The sequence below is a fragment of the Mercenaria mercenaria genome, unplaced genomic scaffold, assembly GCF_021730395.1.
Source record: "Mercenaria mercenaria strain notata unplaced genomic scaffold, MADL_Memer_1 contig_2149, whole genome shotgun sequence".
Lineage (NCBI taxonomy): Eukaryota > Metazoa > Mollusca > Bivalvia > Venerida > Veneridae > Mercenaria > Mercenaria mercenaria.
The window spans coordinates 1-18690 of record NW_026460190.1 but is presented as its reverse complement, the minus strand read 5'-3'; the positions used below and the strand labels follow the sequence as shown (position 1 = coordinate 18690).

Genomic DNA, 18690 nt, shown 5'->3' with positions numbered 1-18690 from the left:
AAAAAGGGTTTCCGGTCAATAACTTTTGTTTCGGTAAAGATATTTGAATAAAACTTGGTATGTATGTAGCTTATATCAAGACAAAGGCTGGGATTGATTTTGGGGTTTCTGGGGTCAAGGTCAAGGTCACTGTTACTTAAAATAGAAAAAGGGTTTCCGGTCAATAACTTTTGTTACGGTAAAGATATTTGAATAAAACTTGGTATGTATGTAGCTTATATCAAGACAAAGGCTGGGATTGATTTTGGGGTTTCTGGGGTCAAGGTCAAGGTCACTGTTACTTAAAATAGAAAAAGGGTTTCCGGTCAATAACTTAACTTAGGAATGAGCTATCATGATGAAACTTGGTGTATAGAAAACTTATATAAAGTTGTAGCTTGGGATTGATTTTGGGGTTTCTGGGATCAAGGTCAAGGTCATTGTTACTAAAAATAGGGTTAGGGTTAGGTTAGGGTTAGGGTTAGCATATCTTCTACATGCATGGAGGGATTTTGATGAAAGTTGGCACAATTGTTCACCATCATTAGACGGAGTGTCATGCGCAAGAACCAGGTCCCTAGGTCTAAGGTCAAGGTCACACTTAGAGGTCAAAGGATACAAGAATGAAAAGTTTGTCCGGAGCATATCTTCTTCATGCATAGAGGGATTTTGATGTAACTTGGCACAATTATACACCATCATGAGACGAAGTGTCTTGCGCAGTTCCATTCTTTAGAATTACTTCCCTTTGTTGTTACTATAAATAGCTTATATTGTAACTTTTTCATTACTAGACGTAGGGAAAAATCGAGACCACTTTTCTGTAGTACAACATGCATGTTACATACAATTTTGAGGTGTATTTTGACCAATCTCTACCTGGTAAGGATTTCTGTGTGGACTTACAATTTTTTTTTTTGTATTTTTTTTTTTTTTTTTTTTTTTTTTTTTTTTTTTTTAAGATTAACTTCCCTTAGTTGTTACTATAAATAACTTATATTGTAACTTTTTATAATTGACCGTAGGGAAAAACCAAGACCACTTTTCTGTGGTACAACATAGTTGTTACTTTCTAATTTTAGGTGTATTTTAAGGTATCTCTACCTGGTAAGGAGTTTTTTTGTGGACTTAGAAAAACAAAATAAATTACAATGATTACTAAACAACCACAAAATTAAAATTACATCTGCAAATACAGGTGCTAGAGTAAAGAAATTTGCTGTGACGGGCGTATATTGTGACATTCTGGCACTCTTGTTTATTCTTATGAAAAGTGTTGAAAACCTGGTTTCGTGGCATTGCCGCGTTTCTTGTTAGCCATTGCAAACTCTCATATCTGGAAATATTTTTTTTAATAGACAGTCATGCGGGTTTATGCTGGTAGCAATCTGTTGGTAAGTATTCGCTGTTTCAAAAGGATGTTTCTTAATCTCTTTATTACATTACATGAAAGGATCTTACACCCAAGCGAGGTTTTGAACCCACAACGATAAGAGGCAAGTCGCTCGATGTCAGCAACCATAACTACCCGGTCACAGAGTCCCTGTTACTTGCTATTAGTAACAGGTATTAAGAGATACACTATACATAATGTACATCCTGGTTAGAAAACAAATAATGCACTAATAGATAATATAAATAAAAAACACATGTTTTCTTTGGAAAGAAGTTATATTTCTACATGGAATTATATTAATAGTAATAATACCTGATTATCAAAAGCTCATTTCTCATGAACTGTATCGCACTTATTAGCTTGACTTTCGAAATGTATTGTGCTAAAACTCATTCTTAAACTTAATTGGAAGTGTTATTTTTGTTTACAATTCACGGAAGTTCATTTTGAGTAACATTTTATGTTATAAAAACTAGACAATGGTCAGGAATAACGCATGTTTAGACTTGTACACTTGTATATTCCAATATATGCCATCCAATCAGAAAACTTGTATTAGTGACATAATATAATTATTGTAAACAGTTTAGGTTATACTTAACCAATTCAGTTCCTTCTTTATTTTATATGCACAATGGAATCTTGAGTCATAATGTTCAATACTTCAGAGCATTTCAATGATATAAAAACCATACATATTCATTTAGTATAACATGTATTCTTACCAAACAAATATATATTTAGTTGCTATGTTACATACAATAAAAATAATCTGTTCTTAAAAAAACTCCCTCTGAAAATGCTCCCATGAAAATTGCACTTTAGCAATTACGCGTATTTAGACATTTTCTCAATGAATAAAACTAAAACTTGGAAATTCACAATAAAAAAAATGGTCTAGACAATTTCTCAATACAGTAAACCATAAAACTAAGCAAAAAAATTATAGCTGCCACATCCTCGTGATTTATAATACTAGATTTCATCCACAGCATGGAACTACAATTTGGACTACTTCACATGTAACACTGAGTAGTCACTTCCTATTTGATGTAATCAGTCCTTTAAATTATCTCGCCTTTTACAAATTTCTTGTATTTCTAATGGTCATAGACGTCAGGTGCAGACATCCAGTTCGTAATTTTCCAGTATTCTCTTACTTAGTTTACGTACATGAAGATAGCCATAAGAAGTTGAAATAGAAGAACAATAATTCTGTTAGGGAGATTGCGACAAAGTTATGTTAAACTCAAGTTAAATCATCGAAAAGCAAAATATTTAACTTATAAGTTACCCAGCATGTTGTGATAGGATCATTTAGTCTACGTGCAAGATAAAGAAGGAAACAGGATGAAAGCCGACGTTTCGAGACATTTCTGACATCATGAAATCTGATCATTTTTAAAAGGATGAAACATGCAGTTTTCTTGTATTTCTTAATAAAGCCAGTTCATTACCTGTATAAAGGAGCTTTTGTGTTTTGTGATTTAGTCAAAAGAAGTTCATTGTTCATTTCATGGCCGGTGTTAAGCAATTAAAAATACACGATGTCATAACCAAACGAATATGACTGCAGAATTCCAGTCTGCACTGTACGCAGCTTTGTTAATTTACAAAATGTCTCAATTATACCATTATCTATCAGTTTGCAAGTATTAATCCTGTTTTATTTTACCACCACTTACATTTCGGTTGTTTAAATATGATTATAATTATTCAGCAATTACTGAAATATGGAGTAGTCAGAAGAGAACGATTTTATTTTTTAGTAATGTCCAAATTCAAAAAGCATGGAAGTGAAGGGTATTCGAAAATTTTCTCGACAGCGTACATCCCATATCCTGTCACCAACAAGCTGTGTAGCTAATAACACTGGAGAACCATTGTTTTTCTTATGTTCATACAGAAGCTAGAAACTAGTATATTATAATGCAGTGACCTAAGGCAAATCAAATTCCAACATACTTTACAAATAAATGTTATTTAATTGTGTTGTCATCGCAAACAAAATTTCAAAGCACCAAATGCATCATGACAATAAAGAGATGTATAGATGAAAGATCGTTATGAAACCAAAAATACACAGTTAAAATTTGTTTCAGTAAAATCATTTTAAACTGTTTCATAATATTCAAATGTTTGTTGTTTATTTAGTGATACGCATAATTTGTCGCAAATTGACATGTAAAATACACTAAATGTCTTCAGTGACTTACTTAAAAGCACTGTAAGTCCTGAAACAGCAAAATTTTCACAAAAGAATGTTCTTCGTTCTCAATTTTGATTTTTTGTCACTATTACATTTTTTTGTCATGGACCGGCCTAGTATATGTTTTTGTTAAATGTAGGAAATTATTTTATCTCTTGTCTTTATTTTGTATAATTAACGACATCGCGACATTGCATGGTATATCTTGAAAACTAACATTATACATGCTATTAAATTTCACCTATACTATAAACTTATTGACAAATAAGTGTGTAAAAACATCCATTTAAAGTGCATAAACATGTTTCTAAATTTTAATTTTAGGCTGTCAGTGGTTTACTGAAAAATAACGTTGGAATATATATATTTGAAACTTCTGCCATTTAAACATTATATATTTTAACTGCAACGGAACTAAAATTGAACGCGAAAGAACATGCATTATAAATAAAAGGAAATTCTTTCTAAAATGTATATCAAGAAAGCTAGAATAATACAAATTTGTAAATTAACTTTGGACAAACAGTCACTATAACGAAACTTTTAGTAATGTACATGCACAAAACAGGCTATGCGAAAGTTGCAAAATGGTTCAGTACGTCTGGAAAATTTTAAAACTTTTATCAAGGTGCTGGTCCTGATGTTCAACATTGCATTAAAAATCAGCACAGATAGATGTCCTTTGACAAGGAATGTGTAACAAACTATTTACTATTTAGAACAAAAAACAATAAATGTTTACAGAACATATTGTTCATTTGATTTTCAAAAAAAATAATGTGGAAATCGAATGCATCCAGCAAGTTTGAAAACCCGCAAGGTTTCTAGCTCAAAGGTCAAGATCACACTAAGAGTAAAAGATTTTCCGGTCATTTCCTGTCTTATATGTATCAAATACATGCATTTAGCGGTATTTGTACTAGAGAATTGGTAAATTGATGACTTCAGTATGACAGTGCATCATACACATTTACCAATCCACTATTGTGAATGACAAGGTCGTATTTTTGGGTCAAGAGTTGTGTCTGATCTTGCGTGGGCTTAAACCATGTCTGCCGATTACTTCAAACATTGTTCCATGACCATCAAAATAACAGTCATACGAAGTTCTGATCGTATCATGTGACCTTACCTCTGAGATACTGGCCTGGCAACACATAACCAAGAATCCAATATTAACAATATGACATTAAGCTTTTGCATGTTGCCCAATGTGCGTGACGTTGCACGGATAAATCGGTATATATAGAGAATATTACATGAGTGTCTTTTTATATTGAATTTATTAAACGAGTTGGATAATATAATTAAATGCGAGGCTCTGCCGAGCATTTTATCAATCTTATTCAACGAGTTTAATAAATTTAAGGTGGAAAGTCACAAATGTAATATTCTTTTTATCACATGTTAGTCTTTTCCGGCGGAACATCAAAAATTCTACTTTCTTTTACTATATAAACAAATCAATTTGACCAACGTCTCTTATACTATACACGACGTCGACGGAAAAGCTTTATTACACTAGTGTATTATCATTATTGTTTAATTGCTTTATAACACTCCCGCGACGTCAAACATGTGATAAAATGTAGTAAAAACAGAAAAAGAAATGTAATTAGAAGAAAATTTGTTCTTTTGTAAGTGTAACATCGAAATAACTTTCACTCGACAACGCCATAGTTTTATTTACTCTGCTCTCATGTCTACGCCGCTCGCGAAACTATGGCGTTGTTTAGTCAGTGAAATAGATTTCGATCTTACACTAAAATAAGCAAATGTCCTCCGACAAAATATTGAACTGATGAACAAAGTCAGCATTCTGTACGAATTTTTTAAACCTTAATTCTGATGCCTCTATTCTTTTATTATCTTCGTACTGTCATATATGCAATTTCTATCTGTATTCATTAATGCAGATGTTTGATATTCTTATTTCTATATGTTTCATTATAACAAGAAGTATAACATGATTCCAATTAAAACTCGTGAAAACTTGTATTTTTTTCTTTCTTTCTACAACTAACTAAAACGCAATGAAATTGTAGGAAAGAATAAATAGAGGATATTTGTTTGTTTTGAGTGAATATGGAATATATCTCACTGAGAAGTGAGAAAATTTCAAATATTTTCACGAGCGCGTAGCGCGAGTGAAAATGTGAAAACTTTCTCGCTTCGAGGTGAGATATATTCCATATTCACGAAAACAAACACATTTTCTTTTTATTTTATGCTCAATTACGTTGAGATTTGCATTTTGCAACTATTTTTAATCTCAGTGCGGGAAACAGACGCGCGTAAACAGACATGATGTCAGACGTGCTGTGACGTTATAAAGACGCATTCAACATAAAGTTCCATTTTATTATATTTTTTTGCTGCATAACGTTATGAAATTCTCTTTAAGTAAAATAATTTGAATCAAGAAATAAACTATAAAGAACAAAGTGCGACTACAATTTTCATCCTGTTTTACGCAAATAATATAAAGTTCATGCACAATGTAACGATAGGGTGGAGCTATATTTCTCACAGTGTGAAAATATAGATTTCAAATTTTCACAGTGTGAGTGATGAAATATGAAAATATTTAACTGATAGAATACAGTATTTCATTAGTTAGCATAAAATGATAATTCCTATTGCACATTTTAATGTAACAAATATAATAACATCTCTGTTAAAACTGACAAACGATTTTCGATTTTAGGTTGTTAAAACAACTCCGAATATATTATTAATCCACTTTAACTGCCCTGAATAAATATATCAGATATTAAGGATATAGTGTTTGCTATTTGGATTTTCCTTATCAATTTTGACGATATAGAAATATTTTCAGCAAATGAAAAAAAACTCAACATACAAAAGCACAATCATAAAATATTTTCACTACGTGCGAAAACTAGAAATAAACTTCAGTACACTTAATTCTCATAAATAAAACGCAAATTTTCCGCAATCTTAATGGATCGTGATTTCACAATCTGAAGCGTAAAATATGTGATTCAATTATACCGCATCTAGTCAATATGACGCTAATGGACCACTCTTCATCATCCACAATTTAAAACCATCAAATTTACTATATTTTCATGCTAATATAAAATAATCTTGTGTTTCAATGATATGAAACATTTTTCATTCAGGCCACCACCAATATAGTGATATTTTGTTCAACAATAATTTACAAAAACATTCGAATTTTCTGTTACGTGAACCCAATTTACATGTTACTTGATCTATAAACATGAAAATAAAATAGTATTTTATCAATGGCAAGTAACAAATTGTTTTGCAAGTAAGGATTATCAATGCATTGCAAGAAACATGTTTTTTTTTACGAGCTGATTGAGTTATTTACAATGCATACATACTGAAGTCAGTCAAGGTTTCACACGAGAGTAATTATTCACAACATGTTGCCACGCTCTTTTAAACGCATTATTGTAATAGGGTGTTTCTAGTCGAAAGCATACTTCCTTTACTACAAATACAAATTTATAAATTGCGTGAAACGTTTTTATGCATTACAAACGTTACCAAAAACCATACAGACAGGTTTAGATATTGTCTTAGTATGATATTATATTTCATATTTTTTGCACTGAAATCCCAACGTACAAAAGCAAACCACAATTGAAAGCATTTAACTGTTTATATTGTAGTTATATATAGCTGCATGTTAGAATGTTTAATGATGGCAAAAACTGCATTTCGTATGAAAATGCCAGATTGGAGAAAACTTAACTGGACAGAGGAAGCTGTGCAAAATCTGTATACGAGTCCGGCGACAAACAGAAACAAAACTGCAGATATTTCGTAAATTTACACTGGTAATACTCTATTGAACACATTTCTTAAAACATTAAAAGTGATTTAGATACCTAAAACATTCAAATTTAATCTTATTTTTTATGAGAAATTAACGAAAACCGCTGCTCTTGAAAGATTAAATCAGAAAAATTTACCTCGATAAGTATCTGAAATTTTATAATGTTGATTGAATAATTATTAATCCAAAATGTGTGGCTTACGTGTCAAGTACTTGTAAACATTTCATATATTCTCGTTAAAACTGACTTGATAGAACATTACTATGCTTAAACGATCTCGTTTGAAGTATTTCATGTTATAAACACATAATATTTAAGTGATTAAAACTTACTTCCACTGTCATGTTCTGCAGAACAAACACTCTTGCACGTACATTCACATAGATTATATCAAGTTAAGTAAAAAGAAAATTGAATAATTAAATATAAACGTCAATAATTAAATCATTCTTTGTTACTAAAAAAGTCATTTTCCCTTTAAGCGACTGACAAGGTGTTTTAGTGATCATCAATGCACTTCTGTGTTGCATTTCTATTTTGTTGAACTGTCAAACTATTATTATCGACGTTTTTCTGTGAAATAAACAAGATATTCTGGACACGCCTGTGTGTCGTGAAATATGATAAACATATGCGGGTCATTCAAATCATTTGTAACAGAGTTGTATAAAGCATTTGGTCCACTGCTTGGTTTCAATGGTGGTACTCTCATTCCTTTTTCTCCTTTAGCATATTCTCCGGTCAGAACTTTGCATAGATACATCCTTTTAATTCCTTGTGCGTCTGGTCTGGAGTAGGCGTTGTGACATGCATACCTAGCAGTTGTTGCGAAATACACTCCATCACCGTATGCAGTTGCTGTAATATATTCCAAATTGTAAGAAATCATGAAAATAATGTATTTTTATTTGGAATGTTGTACATCTATAATCCAAGTCGTTGCAATTTGCCTACTGCAGTAAGGTATATTGATATATTTCGCGTAGGTATTTTGATATAAAGATATCTTTTATTCCATCATAAAACTAGAAACATGTAATAGATATAACTGATAAGACGTTTTACATATCAAAGTGAACAGAGTGCACAAATACAAGTGTGAAAATGAACAAAGTTTATGTTTTTGCCCAAAGATGATATTGACAATACACACGTAAAATTGTTTAAGGACGTATGCTAGAATTTGGTGCGAAAATTTTCCCAGTAACAGAATTTCTTCAAACTTTGGATATTGAAGGACAATCATCTATGAAACAAAAAAAATGCAATAAAAATCATAGGTCACCAGTTTCGAAGAAGAGTTATCTGCCCTTGAAAACCGCATTTCCCCCCAAAATGGCGTTTTCAAGGGCAGATAACTCTTTTTCGATACCGGTGACCTATGATTTTTATTGCATATTTTTGTTTCTTAGATGATTGTCCTTCAATATCCAAAGTTTAAAGAAATTCTATTACTGGGAAAATTTTCGCCCATCTCATTTACAGGGAATTTTAGCGTACGCCTTTAATATTGAGAGAAATAATCAATCGATTAAATTGTAAGTGTTTGATTCAAGACATAATGCATCAAGCGTGTTTGTGTTACTTTTTTCTCGTTCTTGTACTTTTATATGCTAAATAATTATTTATTAAATGCATTAGATTTCATATGCATTTGTTCCTTAAAATGTTTTAGTCTGCTTATGTTTCTAACAATAAATTTATACGATATTTTTTCATTTTCCGGTTAATTAGTTGTCAAAAATAATATATTTAACACATTTAACTGCAAAATATTACGCGGTTATTTCAATATTGTCTTACGATTGAGATCGGTATGAAGTTGGCAGTAGAGCAGTAGCAACAATGTAGAAGTTAACTGCTGCTGCTGCCAGCCTTTATAGCAGTTAACAGCTATGCTAGCAATTACAGCAGTTAATTGCGTGTCACAGTTAACTACAAGCAGTTACAGCAATTGATCGCGTGTACTAACACCAGTAACTGTTATTACAGCCAGCAGTTAAAACAGTTAATTGCTAGCAGTTACAGCAGTTAATTGCGTGTCGCAGTTAACTACCAGCAGTTACAGGAATTAATCACAGTTACAACAGTTATCAATGTTGTATTACCAGTTAGATGATGTGACTGACATTCTGGTATTTGTTCCGTCAGTGTCCTACATATAATACTGCCAGAAGTTAAAATGTGTTACTAAAATATGTTTTATTAGTTTTCTATAGATGTTACTGCCGGCAGGTAGATGATGTTTCTACGACGAACTTCGTCATTTCTTAGTGTATGTCACTGCTATCAGTTACATATTGTCACTCACTGCACTTTTATCTTTTTTCTATTTGATATTGACAGCTGTTGAATTACGAAGTTTTGAGATTTTTTTATCATAGCATTATAGAAATTTTCCTACAAATGATACTGCCAGCAGTTAAATGACGATATGTGGTATCAGTGTCCGATAGATTTTATTGTCAGCAGTTTAAAGATGTTTCTACGATACGCTTCATTAGTTTGTTTGTTTTGGATTTACCGCCGTTTTCAACAGTATTTCAGTTATGTAACGGCGGACAACTAACCTAACCAAAGTTCCTGGATTCTGTACCAGTACAAACCTGTTCTCCACAAGTAATGCCAGCTTCCCCACATGTATCAGAGGTGGAGGACGAATGATTTCAGACACAATGTCATTCATCAAATCGTCACGGAGAACATATACCCCGCCCGGGAATCGAACTCACAACCCCACGATACGTAGACCTACGCTCTCCCTACTGAGCTAAGCAGGCGGGATTTGCTTCATCCGTTCCCTTTATATGTTACTACGGGTAGGTAAATGAAGTTTCTATGGGCAGGTTTACCACTTTCAAATATATGCAGCCTACAGAAATAAAATGATGTTACTAAGAGCAGTTTCGTCACTTTTCTTACTATTTTAGTTCTAGCAGTTAAATTGTTTCTAAGAACGTTTACCAGTCTCCTATATATGTAACTGCCAGCATTTAAATATTACTAAGAACTGATTATTAGTTTCCTAGATGTAACTTCCCGCAATTTATGAGAGCAGTTTACCAGATTTGTATATACCTTATTGCTAGAAGTTAACTGGTTTATACGAACAGTTTACAAGTCTCCTATAAATCATGTAATACCAGCAGCTAACTGGTTTATAAGAACAGTTTATCAGTCTCCTTTGTGTTACTGCCAGCAGTTAAGTTGTCCATGCGAACAATTTACCAGACTCCTGTAACTTCCAGCGTTGAAATGATCAATGGAAGCAGTTTTCTAGTTTCCTATATGTTAATGCCAGCAGTCAAATGGTTTATAACAGCAGTTTACCAGTTTTCTACATGTAACTGCCAGCGGTTTAATGTTCTATGAAAGCAGAAAGCAATTTGACAGGATGGATCGTGTTACAGCTAGCAATTAAATGGTTTATGTGAGGACTTTACCAGGCTGCTGGTACTGCCAACAGATAAATGGTACTAGTATATGAAAGCAAATAAACAGTTTCCTACATATTCCTGCCAAAGGAGAAATTTTGTTTACTGCTGAAACAATTTAAAGAGTTTTCCCGGCAAACCACGCCCACCTCATCCGGGTTCATATCAAATAAGAGTTTACGGGAATGGCGGCCACCCGTGCCGGGTTGGGGACAACCCCGTTTACAACGACCACCCGGTTCGATCCAAATCTCAAGGTCTGAGGCGGAGCTTTGGTGCCCAATCTGAAATAACAGTGCAAGACTGTCACAAAATACACCCGTCTAGATATTCAATTACGTATCATAAATGTAATAATGTTGATGTTGTATGCCTTGTTAAACCCCCCAAAAGAGTAAGAAGGAATCAAGGTATTTGTGAGGTTCCATGTTGGATGAAGATGAAAACTGTTTGAATGGACAGGGCTAATTTCGCAGATTTCGAGTAATTCAAGGGTCATAATCCAAGAGTGACTGGGGCTATTTGGAAGGTTATCGAACTTGGCCGAGATATTACAATTACCCCAAAATATTGTCTCCAAGTCTGGTGATGTTCGGATGAAAACTGTTTGATTAGAGAGCGGACAAGGCTAAATTGGCAGTTTTTCAAGTAATTCAAGGGTCATAATCAAAGAGTGGCCGAGATATTATGCTCACAAATATTGTCAACAAGCTCGGTGAAGATCGGATGAAAACTATTTGAATTAGAGAGCGGACATGCTTTTGGACGCCAAACGCCCGCCCGCCACGGGTGTTCACATAATTCACCACGGCCAAAACGGCCCAAACCAATTTTGACACCCGCTCACGAGTAAACAAGACCTTTTTTCCGGAGTAGCCGCCATGCTGGCCCACCTCAGACCGTCACCCTTTAAAACGGTCATCCGGTCCCGTCCGAAAGTCCCGTAGGGTCCATGAATTGGCTGCTGTTAGAATATTAGGCCATCCCCGCCTCACATCTCACCCCGAGTTCCTCTGAAACAAGAGTTTTCTAGGAATGGCGGCCCCGTACCGGATGAGGGACAATCCTCTCTACAACGGCCACCTGGTCTGATCAACAAAATCAAGGTATGGGGCGGAGCTTGGGAGGCCCGAACTGAAATAAAGTCAAAATTTCCGAAAAACGACCAATTTTGAGACCCGCTCACGAGTAAACAAGGGTTTTTCCCGAAGAATCCGCCATGATGGTCCCTCATAGATCTTCACCCTCTACAACAGCCATCCTGTCCCGTCACAAAGTCAGAGTCCCGTAGGGTTTTCGTATCAACTGTTGTAAGAATTCTAGTCCACCCCGCCCCACCCTCACCTCACACAAAAGTTTTCCCGGAATAGCAACCACCCATGCCAGGTGGTAAACAACCCTCTCTACAACGGCCATCCGGTCCGATCCACAAAGTCATGGTCTGGGACGGCGCTCGGGGTACACAAACTGATGAAAAGTGAAAATTTATAAAAACGGTCTCAGACCATTTTTGAGACCTGTTCACGAGTAAACAAGAGTTTTTCCGGATTAGTCGCCATGCGCCCCCTCATAGACACCAACCTCTACTTAATTTTGTTCGGTATAATAAAATGAATATCATATGGTAGCGTGTGTGACACCGATATAGTCAACCCTCGAAACAAAATGTCACCTCTCGGCTTTCGCCTCGGGTGACATTCTGCCCTCGGGTTGACAATATTGTCATATAAATTTACATATTATCATACAAAATATATCATTCATATCGTATTGAATCATACTGATTTATAAACATTATCTAAATTATAGAACGTTCCATTATTAAAAGTACAAATCATCACTCACCTCAAAACCTAACTATACCTGATGTCATTAACATCATTAAAACTGTGTAACAGCCTTATTAACTGCACCAACTAATCGCAGTACTGCTGGTAGTACATTCAATTAACTGTTGTAACTGCTGGCAGAAGTAACAGTCAACTACTACTGTAGCTGCTGGCAGTAGCAGCAGTTAACTGCTCCTAATTCTGCTACTGCTGTACTGCCAAGTTCACACAGAAGCTTAAAAGTCTTATGAAGGATCTAATTTGACCTACGTAGGAATAAGTTAAGTCTTACGTATGAGTTAATAAGTCATTCGTAGATCATGTGGTTTTTAAGTCGTATGTAGGAGATAGTAAGTCAGATGTAAGACCATACTTTTCAAATGATGAGCTGTGAAATTTGGTTCTTCAGCTTAATGTTACAGCAGATAAAACAGTTTAATATATAATATATGTGTGTATATATATACGCGCCAATGTATCGGCTGCATTTTTCTGTGCTCGCAATATTTTCATGTGTAAAAGTGGAAATACTTCATTAAAAATTCTGGAATTTGGCAAGATCGTACAAAAAGGAATTGTGATTAGACTGGTTTGCTTTTTGTGAAGAATTTTACAGTGGTTTGCACGACAATTGAAGTTTTAAAATCATTTTAGTGTTATATTTTGGATTTTATAATCAAGAAACATGCCTCAAGCTATATCCGTGACAGGTGGTGAACACTTAGCAGATAATGCATGGATTATACAGTACAATAGATGTGATATTTCCTTTATACGTCAATCAACCAATATTGAAAAGCCAGATCAGCTACTTTTATCAAAATTAAAACATTTAGGTCTGTTGAACTTTGGACAATAAGTGTACTCTCAGTACAGGGGGACCCGAGGGTGAATTCCTAAATTAAGTCGTGTTTGGGACACAAATAAAGGGGTTAACATAGACAATCAACAGTAATTCCTGTAGTTTCACAGAGTGATCAAAGTAAATACAAAGTTTCAACAGTTTCAAATCAAGGGGTCAATCTCAATAACCGTCAAGACAATCCCCATATTTGCAGGGATTCGTCAAGGTGCAAGTAAAGTTTCAGCTGTGCCTTCTACCAACAAAATTAAAAATATTGTACATGTACAACGTAAAACTCACTCTCTAGTAGAAAGTCAGAGCTCTATTAAAGTATGTAATATCAACCCAAGCTCAGTTAAACATTAAGCACTCTAAGAGCTAGTTATGCACAAACTTGGCTTTCAAAGACATGCCTTCATGAGCTCCTTCCAGCTTTGACAATATTTATCAACACATCACTGGAAGCCGCGTATGTTCCAAACGAATTCAAAAAGTGTCATGTTAGACCTCTTTTAAAAAACAAAACAGACCTTGATTCCAATAAACTAAAGAACTACAGGTCTGTATCAAACCTACCTTTTGTCTCAAAAGTGCTGGAAAAAATAGTAAATAAACGTAATGAGTGCCACTTGACTTCGAAGAACCTACATGAACAGCACCAGCCTGCATACAGAAAGCGTCACTCGACAGAAACTGCATTTCTTAAGGTTCAAAATGACATTCTTCAATCCCTGGATAAAAACGAAATCACAATTTTGGTAATGCTTGATTTTTCAGCTGCGTTTGATACTATCTACCACGAAATGTTGCTAAAACGCTTGGAAAAGGACTTCGGGTCATTGGAAAATAGCTAGAGTGGATGACTTCTTATCTGAATGACCGCTACCAAACAGTCTCAGTAAATAGCGAACTGTCTACTCCAGTCCACATTACATGAAATACAGTGTACCACAAGGATCTCTCCTGGGACCGAAAAACTACATCAAATACACAAAACCCGTTGGTTCAATCTGCAGAAGCCATGGACTGAATCATCACTTTTATGCTGATGGCTCACAACCATACTTGTCGTTTAAGCCCAAAAATATTTCCTACCAACATGAAGCCCTATCTCGAATTGAGATCTGTTTATACGACATAGTCTCTTGGACGCATCAGAACATGCTGAAGCTCAATACTGACAAAACTGAGAACATTTTTTTCACACAAATCACACAAAAATACCCGAAGATATCTGCGTAGGTCCCTCTCGGATTAAACTATCAATTTTTGTGAAGAACCTCGGTACTAGAATGGATTTAAACATAGTCATGACACAGCATGTTAACTCTCTATGTAGAGCTAGTTATGAACAACTTCGGCAAATAGGCCACATTAGGCAGTACATAACAGCTGATGCTACCAAGTATCTTGTGTACTCTTTGGTTACATCGAAATTAGACTAATGTAACTCGCTGCTGTATGGAATTTCCAAAGACACAATGCAAATACTACAATGTGTACAAAACACAGCGGTCCGCATCATAACCAAGACTCCGCGTTACAATCAAAACACACCAGTCTTGAAGGAGTTGCAGTGGCTTCCGTTTCAGCACCAAATTGAGTTCAAAATATTGACACTTACATACAAAGCCATACACAACGAATCTCCCAAGTACATTATCGATATGCTCGACATGTACAAGCCTCGTAGAGACTTAAGGTCGGCAAATAATCCAGTATCTTTGGTTGTACCGAGGAGTCGAACGGTAAGGTATGGTGACAGAAGTTTCAGGCATGCAGCTCCAAAGCTTTTGGATGCCCTCCATGCAAGCATTAGGGATTCAAGCTCACTGTCCGCATTTAAAAAATCTTTGAAAACGCATCTCTTTCACACATTTATATAAAATAACAAAAATTGAAATACTGTTGAAAATTGCGTTGAACCAAAAAACAAACAAATAAAAATAACAAAATCATGACAGGTTTGTTTCGTGTTGAGAAAGGTATTGCTCTCCTTTAATAGTGTATGTAATGTAATTTAACGTTGAACATAATTTATGGATGATATTGTTTTAATTTCTATTCCTTTTAATCTTTTACCAATGTATTTACATGTATATATATATGTATGTATGTATGTGTTCTTTATGTCTTTGTAAAGCACTGTTGAACGCACATATTTTGTATGTAAAGAGTGCTATATAAATGTGGTATAATAATAATAATAATTTGGTGCTTATTCTCTATCTTTTGTATGTAGTCTTCAAGCGGATTGATAACATGACTTTAATCTGATGACTTAAGTGAACTACCAAAGTCTTGTCAGGAAAGGACTCTTTAATGTTAGAATACTTGAAGCTTTAATCTAAAATCAGCTGTTCATATGTATGTATATTGTTACGTGTCAATGTACATTATATCTAATGCATTTACAATGGAAATAAAATAATATGAAAACAAGAATACTGGTGCTTAAATGACTTATCATTTGATGTATCTGCGTTGAACACTATTTTCTTTCACTTTCACTTACATTATGATTTCAATATACATTGATAACATATCTTTTCAACTTGTGAAATTGATAGTCCTATTTTTGTACATGGTCAAGAGTGCGTGAGATCTGTCCTACTCTGTCACGTTCTGTGACCAATCGGACATGCGCACATTCAAATTTTTGATTCAGCCACATTCTTAAGCGATAAATAGCCTCGTTAACTTATTAATGAAACCTCTGAATCTGTCGTGATAAACTGCACACCACGACTATTTTCACAAGGCAGTCTGAAAGACAGCTAAATCCCCCGCCACTGCTATGGATAGTGAAAGGGTAAAACCTTTGATTTTAGCTGTGACATTGACCTTGAACTGACTCATGAATTCTGCACAACGTCTTGATGAGGTGATCATTTGACCAAAGTTTCATGAAAATCCTTCAAGGGGTTTAGGAGATACAGAGCTGAAACCTTTGACCTTCAGTTGTAACCTTGACCTTGAGTTGACATGGCTGACTCATGAGTTCTTGATGAGGTGATCATTTGACCCAAGTTTGATGAAAATCCTTCAAGGGGTTAAGGAGATACAGAGTGGACACCAAATGGAAGGCTCAAACCTTCGACCCTTAGTTGTGACCTTGACCTTGAGCTGGCATGGTTGACTCATAATTTCTGCACATCGTTCTGATGAGGTAATCATTTGACCCAAGTTTTATAAAATTCCTTCAAGGGGTTAAGGAGATATAGAGCGGACACGAAATGGAAGGCTCAAACCTTTGACCTTCAGTTGTGACCTTGACCTTGAGCCGACATGGCTGACTCATAAGTTCTGCACATCGCCTTGATGAGGTGATCGTTTGACCCAAGTTTGATGAAAATCCTTTAAGGGGTTTAGGAGATATAGAGCGGACACAAAATGGAAGGTTCAAACCTTTGACCCTAAGTTGTGACATTGACCTTGAGCCGGCATGACTGACTCATGGGTTCTGCACATCATCTTGATGAGGTGATCATTTGACCCAAGTTTTATAAATTCCTTCAAGGGGTTTAAGAGATATAGAGCGGACACAAAATGGAAGGCTCAAACCTTTGACATTGAGTCGTGACCTTGACCTTGAGCCGGCATGGCTGACTCATGGGTTCTGCACATTGTCTTGATGAGGTGATCATTTGACCCAAGTTTTATAAAATTCCTTCAAGGGGTTTAGGAGATATAGAGCGGACACAAAATGGCAGGCTCAAACCTTTGACCTTTAGTTGTGACCTTGACCTTGAACCGACAAGGCTGACTCATGGGTTCTGCACATCGTCTTGATGAGGTGATCATTTGACCCAAGTTTCATGAAAATCCTTCAAGGGGTTTAGGAGATATGGACCGGACACGATTTTGTTACGGACGGAAGGACGGACGCAGACCATTCCTATAATCCCTCCGCCACGGCGGGGGATTAAAAACGAATGTTTTTTACAAACTTAAGGTGATACATATTATTTGTCAATTGTATACAATAGCTATATTTGCATAATTAGTGCTACATAGAAACACGTGAACATTGTGAGATATCATGGCGTTCAAATCAAACCATTCAGTGACATAGCCCGTTTCCTGTTATACAATCAAGCACACTTGATATTTCAATAGTTTTGATATCAGAGAATACGTGTATAGGCATAAGGCATATTGTACATTCGATTCATCCTACCTAAGGATGTGAAGTTAAATATGTGTTTTGTTTAAGATAATCAAAAACATATTTGACTAGCCTCAGCGTCATATCAAAATTTTGCCTATTATTACATAAAAATGATCAAAGTATTTATATTATACCTTTTTGTAGAAAAAAATCTATTTTCAACATTTGTATAACAGCCTGTTTTCTCCTTTAGTCACTTAGAAAATGGCCCTGCTTTGCAATTTATTTCGATATCAGGGGTACTCTTAGAAGTTAACAAAGCTGTATAAAGACTGAAAATAAGTTTACTTTATTTCTAGCCAGTTTATTTCATTTTGTAATAAAAAATATACGTACCATTTTTCCCGCAGAAGCTTCGATTAAAGCCATGTGCATTTATGCTTTCAGCAGAATCACTGCTAGTGCCATGCCAGAGTTCTCTCTCATTTATTGTGCCTGGTGGATTCTGCTCGTCAAGTTGCTTCCTTTTACACTGATACTGTTCCCATAGTGTTATGTTTTGTACCCGTTCAATCTTTTAAATATTTAAACACAAAGTAAACAGTATTTAATAACAAAAAAGGGAAGAGTAGAAACTCAATGTTTATATACTTTATGCATCACAGGAATGGTGTATACATGTACAATGTTACATATACTGATACAATGCATTACATTGCTTTGAATAAAAGTTTACTTAGAAATTGCTTTTGCTAAAGACAAACTTCTTCACACACACATATGTGTATTTAAATGCTATATTCAGCCATATCATAAAAACATGTTGTGATACAAATCTCTTTGTTTTGCAAAATAGAAAGAGAAATGAGTAAAAGTATGTAAGAAATAGTAATTTTATGCAACCATAACTAATCAACAAAAATTAAAGAGCTGTTTGTAAAACGAGTATGCCCAACAAGATGCCCAAGAAAGCTGTATATTAAGGTATAAGTGTCAGAATAATTTGTATGTTTGATATATTGATAACGTAACACATTAAGCACAGATAGTGGTTG

General features: G+C 34.9%; 1 long non-coding RNA gene across 1 annotated transcript; it reads right to left on the bottom strand.

The window, feature by feature from the left end:
* Positions 1 to 4752: 4752 nt before the first annotated feature.
* Positions 4753 to 18504, bottom strand: LOC128552203 (uncharacterized). Its single transcript, XR_008369006.1, has 2 exons — positions 18032 to 18504; positions 4753 to 8275 (listed from the first exon to the last, which is right to left on the bottom strand). It is a non-coding gene; the product is annotated as an uncharacterized LOC128552203 (long non-coding RNA).
* Between the last annotated feature and the right edge of the window lie 186 nt (positions 18505 to 18690).